At 45.7% G+C, this 12894-nt stretch overlaps 1 protein-coding gene across 2 annotated transcripts in view; it reads left to right on the top strand.

The window, feature by feature from the left end:
• Positions 1 to 12413: 12413 nt before the first annotated feature.
• LOC115119639 (atos homolog protein B-like) overlaps positions 12414 to 12894 on the top strand; it is a 56963-nt gene continuing 56482 nt past the window's right edge. For both annotated transcript variants that reach the window (XM_029648496.2, XM_065026867.1), the window contains exon 1: positions 12414 to 12768. The gene's annotated coding sequence lies outside the window, so the exon portion shown is untranslated. The remainder of the gene's footprint in view (positions 12769 to 12894) is intronic.

Below are 12894 nucleotides of genomic sequence, written 5' to 3'. Positions count from 1 at the left end.
TTTTTGGTTAGTTAGTTAGCTGTTGTTGAAATAAGCTAATCTAGTTTAGGGGTGTTTTTGGATGCTTATTGTTTCTTTCCTTGGGTCTAGCTCAGCCCCTTCTCCTGCTCCCCCCCATTACCGTGTGTTTTCAAATAAACCTTGAGTTTGACGGTAGATTTCAGTTGTCGTGGTTATTTCGTTCACACTTTTACTTTGTCACTATTATAAATTGCATGAGTTATGTTACGGGTCTCATTACCATCCCCCCTAGACTGTCGGGCCAAAAGGGATTCGTAACACAGGGTCTACAGACAATCACAGATTACAAAGGAAATACCAGCCACGTCTTGTCCCCGGACAAGCTTAAACACCCTCTTCGCCCGCTTTGAGGATTACACAGTGCCACAGATGCGGCCCGCTCCCAAGGACTGTGGGGTCTCGCTCTCCATGGCTGACATGAGTAAGACATTTAAACATGTTAACCCTCACAAGGTTGCTGGCCCAGACGGCATCACTAGCCGTGTCCTCAGAGCATGCACAGACCAGCTGGCTGGAGTGTTTATGGACATATTCAATCGCTCCCTATCCCAGTCTGCTATCCCCACTTGCTTCAAGATGTCCACCATTGTTCCTGTACCCAAGAAAGCAAAGGTAACTGAACTAAATGACTATCGCTCCGTAGCACTTATTTCTGTCACCATGAGTGCTTTGAGAGGCTAGTTAAGGATCATATCACCTACCTTTCCTGACACCCTAGACCCACATCAATTTGCTTGCCGCCCCAATAGATCCACAGACGATGCAATCGCCATCGCACTGCCCTACAGTATCCCATCTGGACAAGAGGAATACCTATGTAAGAATGCTTTTCTTTGACTATAGTTCAGCCTTCAACACCATGGTACCCTCCAAGCTCATCATTAAGCTTGGGGCCCTGGGTCTGAACCCTGCCCTGTGCAACTGGTTCTTGGACTTCCTGACGGGCTGCCCCCAGGTGGTGAAGGTAAAAAACACCTCCAGTTTGCTGATCCTTAACACAGGGGCCCCACAAGGGTTCGTGCTCAGCCCCCTCCTGTACTCCCTGTTCATCCATGACTGCGTGGCCACGCATGCCTCCAACTCAGTCCTCAAGTTTTCCAACGACACAACAGTAGCAGTCCAGATTACAAACAATGAGACAGCCTACAGGGAGGAGGTGAGGGCCTTGGCGGAGTGGTGTCAGGAAAATAACCTCTCCCTCAACGTCAACAAAATGAGGGAGCACCCCCCCCCCCCCCCCCTATCCACATCGACGGGACTGCAGTGGAGAAGGTGGAAAGCTTCAAGTTCCTCTGCGTATACATCACTGACAAACTGAAATGGTCCACCCATACAGACAGTGTGGTGAAGAAGGCGCAACAGCGCCTCTTCAACCTCAGGACGCTAAAGAAATGTGGCTTGGCCCCTAAGACCCTCAAACTTTTACAGACGCACAATTGAGTGCATCCTGTCAGACTGTATCGCCGCCTGGTACGGCAACTGCATTGTCCACAACCGCAGGGCTCTCCAGAGGGTGGTGCAGTCTGCCCAACGCATCACTGGGGGCACACTGCCTACCCTCCAAGACACCTACAAATCCCAATGTCACAGGAAGGCCATAAAGATCATCAAGGACAACAACCACCCGAGCCACTGCCTGTTCACCCCGTTATCATCCAGAAGGCGAGGTCAGTACAGGTGCATCAAAGCTGGGATGGAGAGACTGAAAAACAGCTTCTATCTGAAGGCCATCAGACTGTTAAATAGCCATCACTAGCTGGCTACCACCCGGTTACTCAACCCTGCACCTTAGAGGCTGCTACTGTCACGGCAGATTTCCTCCTCCTCCGAAGAGGTAAAACAAGGATCGGACCAATACGCAGCGTGGTTGGTGGCCATGGTTTTTAATAAGAAAAACTAAACATGAACACAAATACAAAATAATAAAGTGAACTGGCAACGAAACAGTCCCGTGTGTCACAGACACAGGAAATAATCACCCACAAAATAGCCAAAGAACATGGCTGCCTAAATATGGTTCCCAATCAGAGACAACGATAAACACCTGCCTCTGATTGAGAACCAATCTAGGCAACCATAGACTTACATAAACACCTAGAATGAACACAACCCCATAAATCTACAAAAAACCCTAGACAGTACAAACACCCTAGATGTGACAAAAACCATACATCGCCCATGTCACACCCTGGCCTTACCAAAATAATAAAGAAAACAAAGATAACCAAGGCCAGGGCGTGACAGCTACCCTATATACACAGACATTGAATCACTGGCCACTTTAATAACGGAACACTAGTCACTTCGGACGGTTGAGCTAACGTAGGCTAATGCGATTAGCATGAGGTTGTAAGTAACAAGAACATTTCCCAGGATGGTAGACATATCTGATGTTGGCAGAAAGCTTAAATTCTTGTTAATCTAACTGCATTGTCCAATTTACAGTAGCTATTACAGTGAAATAATACCATGCTATTGTTTGAGGAGTGCACAGTTTTGAACATGAAAAGTTATTAGTAATGTTTACATACTGCTTTACTCCTCTCATATGTATATACTGTATTCTATTCTACTGTATTTTAGTCAATGGCACTCTGACATTGCTCATCCTAATATTTATTTATTTCTTAAATCCATTATTTTACTTTTAGATCTGTTTGTATTGTTGTGAATTGTTAGATACTACTGCACTGCTGAAGCTAGGGACATAAGCATTTTGCTACACCTGCAATAGCATCTGATAAATATGTGTATGTGACCAATAAAATTTGATTTGATTTGTTTTTCTTGTTTCAATATGATGTCAACTGTTTTATAAGTTCTAGAACATAGTAACATAGGTGGTAATAGAGCAAGATGTTAGTATTTTACAATGAGTCACTTAACGTTAGACAAGTTTGTTAGTCATGAGTGAGTGATTGTTGAGTTCTTACTGCCTGCTACTAAGGATGTATCTATATTAGCTGTATAAGACCAAGGCTTATGGTTCCTGGATCCTCCTAGCTCCTGTATTCTAATGGTTCCTGGATCCTCCTAGCTCCTGTATTCTACTGGTTCCTGGATCCTCCTAGCTCCTGTATTCTAATGGTTCCTGGATCCTCCTAGCTCCTGTATTCTAATGGTTCCTGGATCCTCCTAGCTCCTGTATTCTAATGGTTCCTGGATCCTCCTAGCTCCTGTATTCTACTGGTTCCTGGATCCTCCTAGCTCCTGTATTCTAATGGTTCCTGGATCCTCCTCGCTCCTGTATTCTACTGGTTCCTGGATCCTCATAGCTCCTGTATTCTAATGGTTCCTGGATCCTCCTAGCTCCTGTATTCTAATGGTTCCTGGATCCTCCTAGCTCCTGTATTCTAATGGTTACTGGATCCTCCTAGCTCCTGTATTCTACTGGTTCCTGGATCCTCATAGCTCCTGTATTCTAATGGTTCCTGGATCCTCATAGCTCCTGTATTCTAATGGTTCCTGGATCCTCCTAGCTCCTGTATTCTAATGGTTACTGGATCCTCCTAGCTCCTGTATTCTAATGGTTCCTGGATCCTCCTAGCTCCTGTATTCTAATGGTTCCTGGATCCTCCACGCTCCTGTATTCTAATGGTTCCTGGATCCTCCTAGCTCCTGTATTCTAATGGTTACTGGATCCTCATAGCGCCTGTATTCTACTGGTTCCTGGATCCTCCTAGCTCCTGTATTCTAATGGTTCCTGGATCCTCCTAGCTCCTGTATTCTAATGGATCCTGGATCCTCCTAGCTCCTGTATTCTAATGGTTCCTGGATCCTCCTAGCTCCTGTATTCTAATGGTTCCTGGATCCTCCTAGCTCCTGTATTCTAATGGTTCCTGGATCCTCCTAGCTCCTGTATTCTAATGGTTCCTGGATCCTCCTAGCTCCTGTATTCTAATGGTTCCTGGATCCTCATAGCTCCTGTATTCTAATGGTTCCTGGATCCTCCTAGCTCCTGTATTCTAATGGTTACTGGATCCTCATAGCTCCTGTATTCTAATGGTTCCTGGATCCTCCTAGTTCCTGTATTCTAATGGTTCCTGGATCCTCCTAGCTCCTGTATTCTACTGGTTCCTGGATCCTCCTAGCTCCTGTATTCTACTGGTTCCTGGATCCTCCTAGCTCCTGTATTCTAATGGTTCCTGGATCCTCCTAGCTCCTTTATTCTACTGGTTCCTGGATCCTCCTAGCTCCTGTATTCTACTGGTTCCTGGATCCTCCTAGCTCCTGTATTCTACTGGTTCATGGATCCTCCTAGCTCCTGTATTCTACTGGTTCCTGGATCCTCCTAGCTCCTGTATTCTAATGGTTCCTGGATCCTCCTAGCTCCTGTATTCTACTAACGTGCTGTTTCCTATTTAACTACACATAATAAATAATGCTCAACTAGGACAACTGGCTGGGGGGATTTCTTTGAACAAAACACAACACAAGGATAGTACGATTAACTTATGTTACACTGGTGCCGAGACTCGTCTTCTTGTCTTCGCAGGACGTCACGTGGAAGGATCCGCGAGTCGGCTTCAAGAAGTACGGAGGATGCTGATGCACACCGGAGGCGTGTTGTGCATATGAACTGTTTTGCATTCTGCACGAGCGGAATTCTCAGGAGGCTCCTGGTAGCATGAGTGAATTGGGGAAATATAGTATACTGTTCATTACTTGTATGTGTTGATAGTATGATTAGTTAGTGATGTAATTGTACTGTTATGCTTGTAACTTTCCGATGCCAATTAACTTGAGTGCGACGCCACTTTTTGCCACAAGATGGCGAAATAGATATTTATGAGGCTGTTTCTTTTGTTACTTTTCTGTGTTAATTCTTGTTAGAGGTGGGTGCAACTACCACTGAAATTTTATTTTGAGTGCATTATATTCAAGCTGATTTTCTAAGTGTGATATTGAATGTGATTTTTATTTACTTTTGTTTCCACCAACAACAACAACAAAAAATGATAATAAATGAAAGGAGAGTTTTGGGAGAGGTACAGTAGGGGAGTTCTCATGTTTAACCCTTCACCGCCAGTGGGTAGTGGGGCAGCTATTTCTTCACTTACTTCCACACCTCTGGCCAGGCCGACTGCACAGGCAAGTGTGCACCTTCCACATGATTTAGAGCTACCTCAACTCAGTGCATTCGAGCCAGTTTCACCTAGTCCTAGGAATGGCGATGTGTCTATGGATTTCCTGATGGGCATTTCCTGTCGCCTGTTGCAAACTGCCCGGACCCCTTGCCGCAGCCCACGAGGTATTGGATCGTGTGATTGCCTTGAACAGGTCTTTGGAGCAGAGGCCACAGCAACCTGTAGGTGGCTATGATAACCGTTTTCAGAGGAGGCCCAGGAGAAGGGAGAACCCATCTTTGCAATGCAAAGTGTGTGGGGATGCAAATCACAGCATCATAGATCATTGTTATTCACACCATCTCTGCTTCCTCTGTTATGCAGCTGGACAAACACACGTCAAGGATGTCCACCCGCTTCATTGGTAACTCCCATCGCTCCGTCAAACAGCAACACGGCTCAGCGGCAACTAGAAGGCCCGCACGGGGCGGGGGGGAAGTGCTGGACCTTGTGAGGTGCCCCAATCAAATAGTGGTGTAGATTTAAAGTCAATATATACAAGTGTTTGTGATGAAATTAAGTCGAATGAAAAAGTAATTATGCAAAATACACAGAGAGTGCTCCACAAAGATGAACTCTTCTATACTAGTGTGTTACTGGGGGATGTCGTAGAGGTGAGCACTATGATTGACAGCGGTTCTATGGTATGCACATTGAGCTCAACAGTGGTGCCACGCCTTGAAAAAGCAGGTGTGCTTTAAGAGTGGCTCCCTCAGTCCGACTGAAGTGGTGTTGGATGGCTGCAGGGGGGTTGAAGACCAAGCCTGTAGGTGTGTGTGAATAGAATCTGTGTGTGTATGGCAGCAGTGTCTCTGTCTCTGTTCTAGTAGTCGAAAGCCAACGTGATGAGCTCATCCCAGGCAGCAACGTGATAAAACACCTCATCAGGGAGCTGAAGATGACCGGTGACTTCTGGGAGAAGATGTCATCATCCGAACACAATGGAGATGACAAACTGTTCCGTCTGCTGGCTAATGTAGAGAGATGGAAAGGGACAGAAGTGCCAGAAAGAGTGGGCACGGTAAGGCTGAAGCGGGCGGTCACACTGGAGCCCATGCAGGAGCATTTAGTCTGGGGCCGGTTGTGTACGCCTCAAAATGTATCCGCGGGCAGTGCTGTCGTTATTGAGCCTACGGGGGCACGCTCAAGACCGAAAAACATTCTAGTGGGGAGAACAGTAGTGACATTGTTGGAGCGATGGCTGGGTCGCTGTCAGAGTTATCAATTGCTCACCAAAGCCAGTAACAGTGAGATGCAATGCCAAGATAGCGGACGTTTTTCCTTGCATGGCATTAGAAGACTTTGACACTGACTACATAGATGGGCCCACTGTCCCACCAATCCCAGCAGGTACACAAAATAGATGACAATCCAGACTTTGACACTGACTACATAGATGGGCCCACTGTCGAACCGGTCCCCCTGGTGCAGCAGGTACACAAAATGGATGACAATCCAGACTTTGTAGTGCAGATAGCTTGACCATTGACGACAAACCACACAGAGTGACAAGTGAGATGTTGCACGAGTTAGGGCTAGGTGACATTGACATTGAAGGCTACTGTATATGTCCATCGCATCAGACTCAGTGACACCAATCCTTTGAGGCTATCTTACCGAAGGCTCTCCCCTAACCATTATGACAAGCTCAGGCAGGCTTTGGATGAGATGAAAGAGCGAGAGATAATCAGGAAATCCAGCAGTGAGTATGCCTCCCCGCTCAGTGGTATGCCTCCCCACTCAGTGGTATGCCTCCCCGCTCATTGGTATCCCTCCCCGCTCAGTGGTATGCCTCCCCGCTCAGTGGTATGCCTCCCCGCTCAGTGGTATGCCTCCCCACTCAGTGGTATGCCTCCCCACTCGCCTCCCCACTCGCCTCCCCACTCAGTGGTATGCCTCCCCACTCAGTGGTATCCCTCCCCACTCAGTGGTATGCCTCCCCACTCAGTGGTATGCCTCCCCGCTCAGTGGTATGCCTCCCCACTCAGTGGTATGCCTCCCCACTCAGTGGTATGCCTCCCCACTCAGTGCTGGTCTGGAAGAAGTCTGCCGATCTGAGACTGTGTACAGACTTCCGATGGCTCAATGCTCGCACCGTAATGGGCGCTCACCCTCTACCTCACCAAGCTGATGTTCTGGCGGCCCTGGGTGGCAATGCCTTCTTTTCTGCGATGGATATTATCTCAGGCTACTACAATATAGAGGTGCATGAAGACGACAAGAAGTTTACAGCCTTCACTTCTCCTTTTGGGTTATATGAATATAACCATCTTCCACAAGGACTATGCAACAGCCCAGCTACATTCATGAGGATGATGTTGAGCATTTTTTGGGGGGGATCAAAATTTTTCTAGTCTTCTCTGTTACCTGGACGATGTTTTTTGCCCCGATTGAAGAACTTGGATTGCAATGCTTGGAGTCATTTTTTGAGCGTCTCAAAGCCCACAATCTGAAATTTGCTCCAAAGAAATGTCATATCATGAAGAGATCAGTGTGGTTCTTGGGGCATGTCATCCGTGAAGGAGGTGTGGCCACAGACCCAGAAAAAAGTTAAGGCTATTGCAGGGATGACAGAGAGGGATCTCACGGGAGGATAACACGGACGTGTCCTCCCAGGGGAAGATTCGGTCCTTTCTCGGAATGATAGTCTATTACCAGCAGTTAATTGAGTGGTGCTCCACCATCGCTAAGCCGCTGCATGGGCTGACAACTGGGATGAAGGCACCACGCCATGGAACAGGCAAGAAGAAACGAGGAATGCATAGGAAACTCACAGCAGCAAACAGGCCATCAGTCAGTTGAAACAGGCTCTCCTCAATCCGGTCATGCTAGCCCCTCCTGCTTTTAGTAGACCTCTCTTGCTGTCTGTAAATGCATCTAGTAATGGCTTAGGTGCTGTCCTCTCCCAGGTGCCAGAGGATTGGTCCACGGCCAGACCCGTAGCATTCGCTAGCAAATCCCTTACTTATGCACAGTCAAAGTATTCTGCCCATAGGTTACAGTTTTTTGCTTTCTGCTGGGCCGTCTGTGAGAAGTTTAGTCATTGTCTTAGGGGCAAGCCTTTTACTGTATAGACAGAGAACAACCCATTGAAGTACATCCTGTCCAAGTCCAAATTGGAAGCCTGTGAACAAAGATTGGTTGCTAAGCTCGCTCCATTCAAGTTTGACATCAAGTACGCCCCGGGTCCAATAATGTCATTGCTGATGCACTCAGTAGACAGCCATTTGAACAGCCGAGCGCAATCCACCGCATCTCAAGGGTTCCATACTAGGCCTTACTGGAAGAAGCTGCGGGAGTACATGCTGAGAACCACCCATTCGACCTTGAGAGCTGCTCACCAGCAATTGAGGCAGATGCTTGTGAAATTGTCATGAACTGACAAACTACCTCCTATCCCTCTCCTGGTTCTCTATCAAAGGAAGCGGTGTCAGCAGTCCTGAAGTCGCAAGGGGAGGCGGGTCTACAGACCTGTGCGCTGCTACTGCCTCAGCTCACTCAGTCACTGGTGCCATCTGAGATGTCAGATGTGAGAGTGCTATCCCATGACGACCTGATATCAAAACGGCGTCAGGCAGGTCGTCTACGTGGACAGGGGCCGGAGATCTTCTAGGAGGGAACGTGACCATGAACCACTCGAGGCTCTGCGGATTCTGAAAGCCTGAGAGAAGCTCACTCTGAAAATGGGTGTACTATATCATGTTACCAAAAGTTTGCTGTCCAAGAAGAAGACGTACCAGTATGTAGTACCCACCTGAGGGCGACAGTCTTGAAGGGTGTCCACGATGAAGCCGGTCATCAGGGGCAACAGCGGACGTTGTACCTGTATTCTGATATGAGAGAATACTTCCAGAGCTGCAAGAGGTGTGTGTTCAGTAAGGCCCCAGAGCCAGAGGCCAGAACTCCATTGGAGAACATCATCACGACTAAGCCCCTCAAGTTGGTGTGTGTAGACTTCTGGTCTGCTGAAGACTCCAACAACAAGACTTTGGATGTTCTGATTGTGACAGACCATTTTACTTAGATGGCCCATGCCTCCTTGTGTCTGAACCAATCAGCTAAAGCAGTGGCCCTTCAGCTGTGGAACAACATCTTCTGTGTGTATGGTTTTCCTCAACGTATCCACTCCGACCAAGGGGCCAACTTTGAAAGTCAATTGATTGCTGAGTTGTGCTGCAGAAGTCGCACATAACTCCCTACCATCCGAGGGGGAACGAGGGGAGTCGAAAGGTTCTAAAGAACGTTGGGAAACATGATCAGGGCCCTACCTACGAGAGCGAAGCACAGGTGGCCCCAGAAGCTGAAGTCGTTGACCCTCGACTACAACTGTACAGTCCGTGAAACCACAGGCCACGCCCATTTCAGAGCTAACCTTCGGAGAAGAAATGTCAGAACCCTCTGAAGAAGAAAGGCATTCTGAAGATGCCACTGGTAGCACAAGCTCCAGCAACAGTCACAGAACCCTTGACCTTGACTATCCACCGACTGTGGACAGTGACCCATCAATGGTGGTTGTAGTTGAACAGGTTAGGCGTAATGATAACTCCGTTAGGCCTGTCAGGTCAGGGGCTGGTCGGGTTAGGAAACGCCCTGTGAGACTCATAGAGACTATGCAGACACAGAGGGTTTTTCATACGGAGTTCGTTAGAACACCTGTGCGGGTGTAGGATTAGAATCCAATTTGGCCTGTAGATTTCCAGGTCTTTAGCCCATTGTTTTGTTTTACTTTCAAGGGGCCCCATGGAGGTAATGGGTCAAAGGTCAAGTAAGCCAAGGTTTTTCAGTCTGAGGTTCTTATTGTCACAGAGAGTACTGCACATGTAACAGGCATGTTTTCCTACAAGGTATTTAAATTCCACTAATACTCTTCAGAGAATAGTCTATGGTGACATATGTATTGCATACCTCATTTTGTTTTTATTTAGATTATTTATTTATAGTATACAAGTGGAAATCAACAGGGGAGAATGTAACAGGGGTGGTTATGTTTCCACTTGCCTCTAAAGAAATGTGTATTTAATGTTCAATCATTCTTATTGGTTGGTTCAATTCCGATGACAATAAGGTGTGTTGTGATTGGCCCCGCTTGCAGATAGGGGGAGATGGCAAATGGCAGGTCTCCCCAGTGTGGAAATGTGATGCAAGGGGTAGGTCACATTCTGAATACTGAATTCAATTTTTATATTTTACAATGTGTTCAAGTTTTCTGTACATTTCTGATTCATACATGTGTGGGTATAAGGTACCTGTTGGGGATTGAGGGGCTTTCTAGGATGTGCTTTAGTATATGATTTCTGTACAGTATATAAGTGTGTTAGCTAGCATTCACCGATGTAATGGTCATATAAGCTCACTGTTGACAGAGTTGTTTTCATGCTACAGATTTTACTATTGACAGCCATCAACACCGTTAAACCTTGCACAACTAACATGCTGTTTCCCATTTAACTACAGATAATACATAGTGCTCAACTGGGACCACTGGCTGGGGGGATTTCTGTGAACAAAACACAACACAAGGAGAGTACGATTACCTTCTGTTACATAGCTTAAATTCTTGTTAATCTAACTGCACTGTCCAATTTACAATAGCTATTACCGTGAAATAATATAATGCTATTGTTTCAGGAGAGTGCACAGTTATGAACTTGAAAATGTATTAATAAACCAATTAGGCAGATTTAGGCAGACTTGATACAAAATTTTTAACAGAAATGCAATGGTTAATTGGATCAGTCGTATACTTTGCACATCCTCTGCTGCCATCTAGTGGCCAAGATCTATATTGTGCCTAAACTGAAATAATACATTGTGTCCTTGCGTTTCAAAGATGATTAAAAAAAACATGTTTTTTTCTTTGTATTATCTTTTACCAGATCTAATGTGATATATTCTCCTACATTAATTGTACATTCACTCAAACTTCAAAGTGTTTCCTTTCAAATGGTATCAAGAATATGCATATCCTTGCTTCAGGTCCTGAGCTACAGGCAGGTAGATTTGGGTATGTCATTTTAAAATGGAAAAAAAATGAGTCCGATCCTTAATGAGGAAGATAAATTGAAGAAATGGGTGGGTGGGATTGTGACTTTGTGGCAGTGGTAACTAATGACGACCTTCTTGAACACTCCTAGCTTGTGTATTTTTATGGTTCACGAACCCTCCTAGCTCCTGTATTCTAGCTGAATGAGAACATGGCTATGTAGAAATCGCTGTTGAAAAGAGACCGGATTAAAGCTTATAGTGCAGTTGCAGTAGAACTATGTCCTCATCAGCTTTCTGTCGAGTCATTGACAGCTTCAGTAACCATTAGAAGGCTATCATAAATGTCAAATCTAGAATACTCAGTTGTTTCCTGAGCATTATGTTCAAGGATTTGTGAGATTTAAAGTTGCTTTTTTGAAGGGTTTGGATTGATGTGGGCCTCTAATTGTAGAGGCTTCAGCTCCATTCCTCTCTTGTTTGCGTTCTGCAAACTGGGCTGTGTTCAGTAAGTTTTTATGTTCTGGAACAATCAGTTGAACGTAAACGGTACTGTATTGAACGAGCAGTTGAAAAACGGGGGAAGGGTTGGTTTGTGGGTTGGCTAACCCACTGCCCTTTAAACACGTCACGCATTCCTTCAAGCCACACTTCGCCACACCGACCAAACGGGAGCAAACGTACCTCAAAGTTTATACTGATCTGTTCAAGAACATAGAATAAAGTTTTTGGGAAACGTGTCGTTCAGTACAAACCGTTCCGCAACATAGCAAACGTTCAAGCGAACTGAACGCACCTCTGGAGGAGAAGCGGGGGACAAATTACACGTGTACTGGGCGTGTCTTAGCAAAACGTCACAAACGCCTAAACTAATGATCTTGAGAGATATTTGAATATATTTGTTAAATCAAACATTTGCGAACTCTGGTTGGTTCGTGGAAATCCAACTGACCAATCGCTTAAATGACAGGTGCCCAGCTGGCCGTAAACTCCACCCCTATTTATTTTTCAGCAAACCCCGGAAATATCGTTGTTTAAAGGGTTTTCAATAGTTACCACAGCCACAAAGTCATAATTGTGAAAATTCATGGGGAAAAAAACAATTTGCGTTTTGGTATTAATTTAAGGTTATGGGTTAGTAGTGCGGTTAAGGTTAGGGTTGAGGTTAGGGTTTAAAATCAGATTTTAAGAAGATAAATTGTATAAACAGGCGGGGTTTATGACTTTGTGGCTGTGGTATCTAGTGACGACCTGTTTAAAGGGACACTGCACTATTTCATGGGCGAGGGCGAAAACAGCTAAAGCGCAGAAAAGCAGATACATGCAAAAGCAACCGAGCTAGCAAGCTATGTGGTCAGAGAGGAGAGGAGAGACGACAAGACGAGACGGAAAAATTCCATGCTCAACGATGCAATCAACTTCTCTTCGAAGATAGCTAACGTTGGTTTTGATGGCAATCCGATTGATCTTTACGTGTGAAAAGAGACACTTCATGTGAAATCGGACAGGGCTGTCCTGAAGCAAAGATAAAAAGCAAAAAGTTCAACTCCGCTCCTGAGATGAAGGAAATGTCTCGTTAATGAACACTTTACGTGTGAAGCCTGTCGTCCCCTTCGTGTAGCTGGTAGTTACTGCTCTGGTGAGTAACAAAGCTTTTTCATGGTCACTGAATTATGTTCTGTAAACTAGCTAACGGCTGATTAACTGCTTACCTTTAGGATTTCTCTTGTAAAAACACGGTGTCAATACTATTGTACTATTGTAA

The sequence above is a fragment of the Oncorhynchus nerka genome, linkage group LG13 (assembly GCF_034236695.1).
Source record: "Oncorhynchus nerka isolate Pitt River linkage group LG13, Oner_Uvic_2.0, whole genome shotgun sequence".
In the NCBI taxonomy this organism is placed as follows: domain Eukaryota; kingdom Metazoa; phylum Chordata; class Actinopteri; order Salmoniformes; family Salmonidae; genus Oncorhynchus; species Oncorhynchus nerka.
Note: the sequence above shows the minus strand (reverse complement) of the source record. Positions and strands in the feature narration are given on the sequence as shown.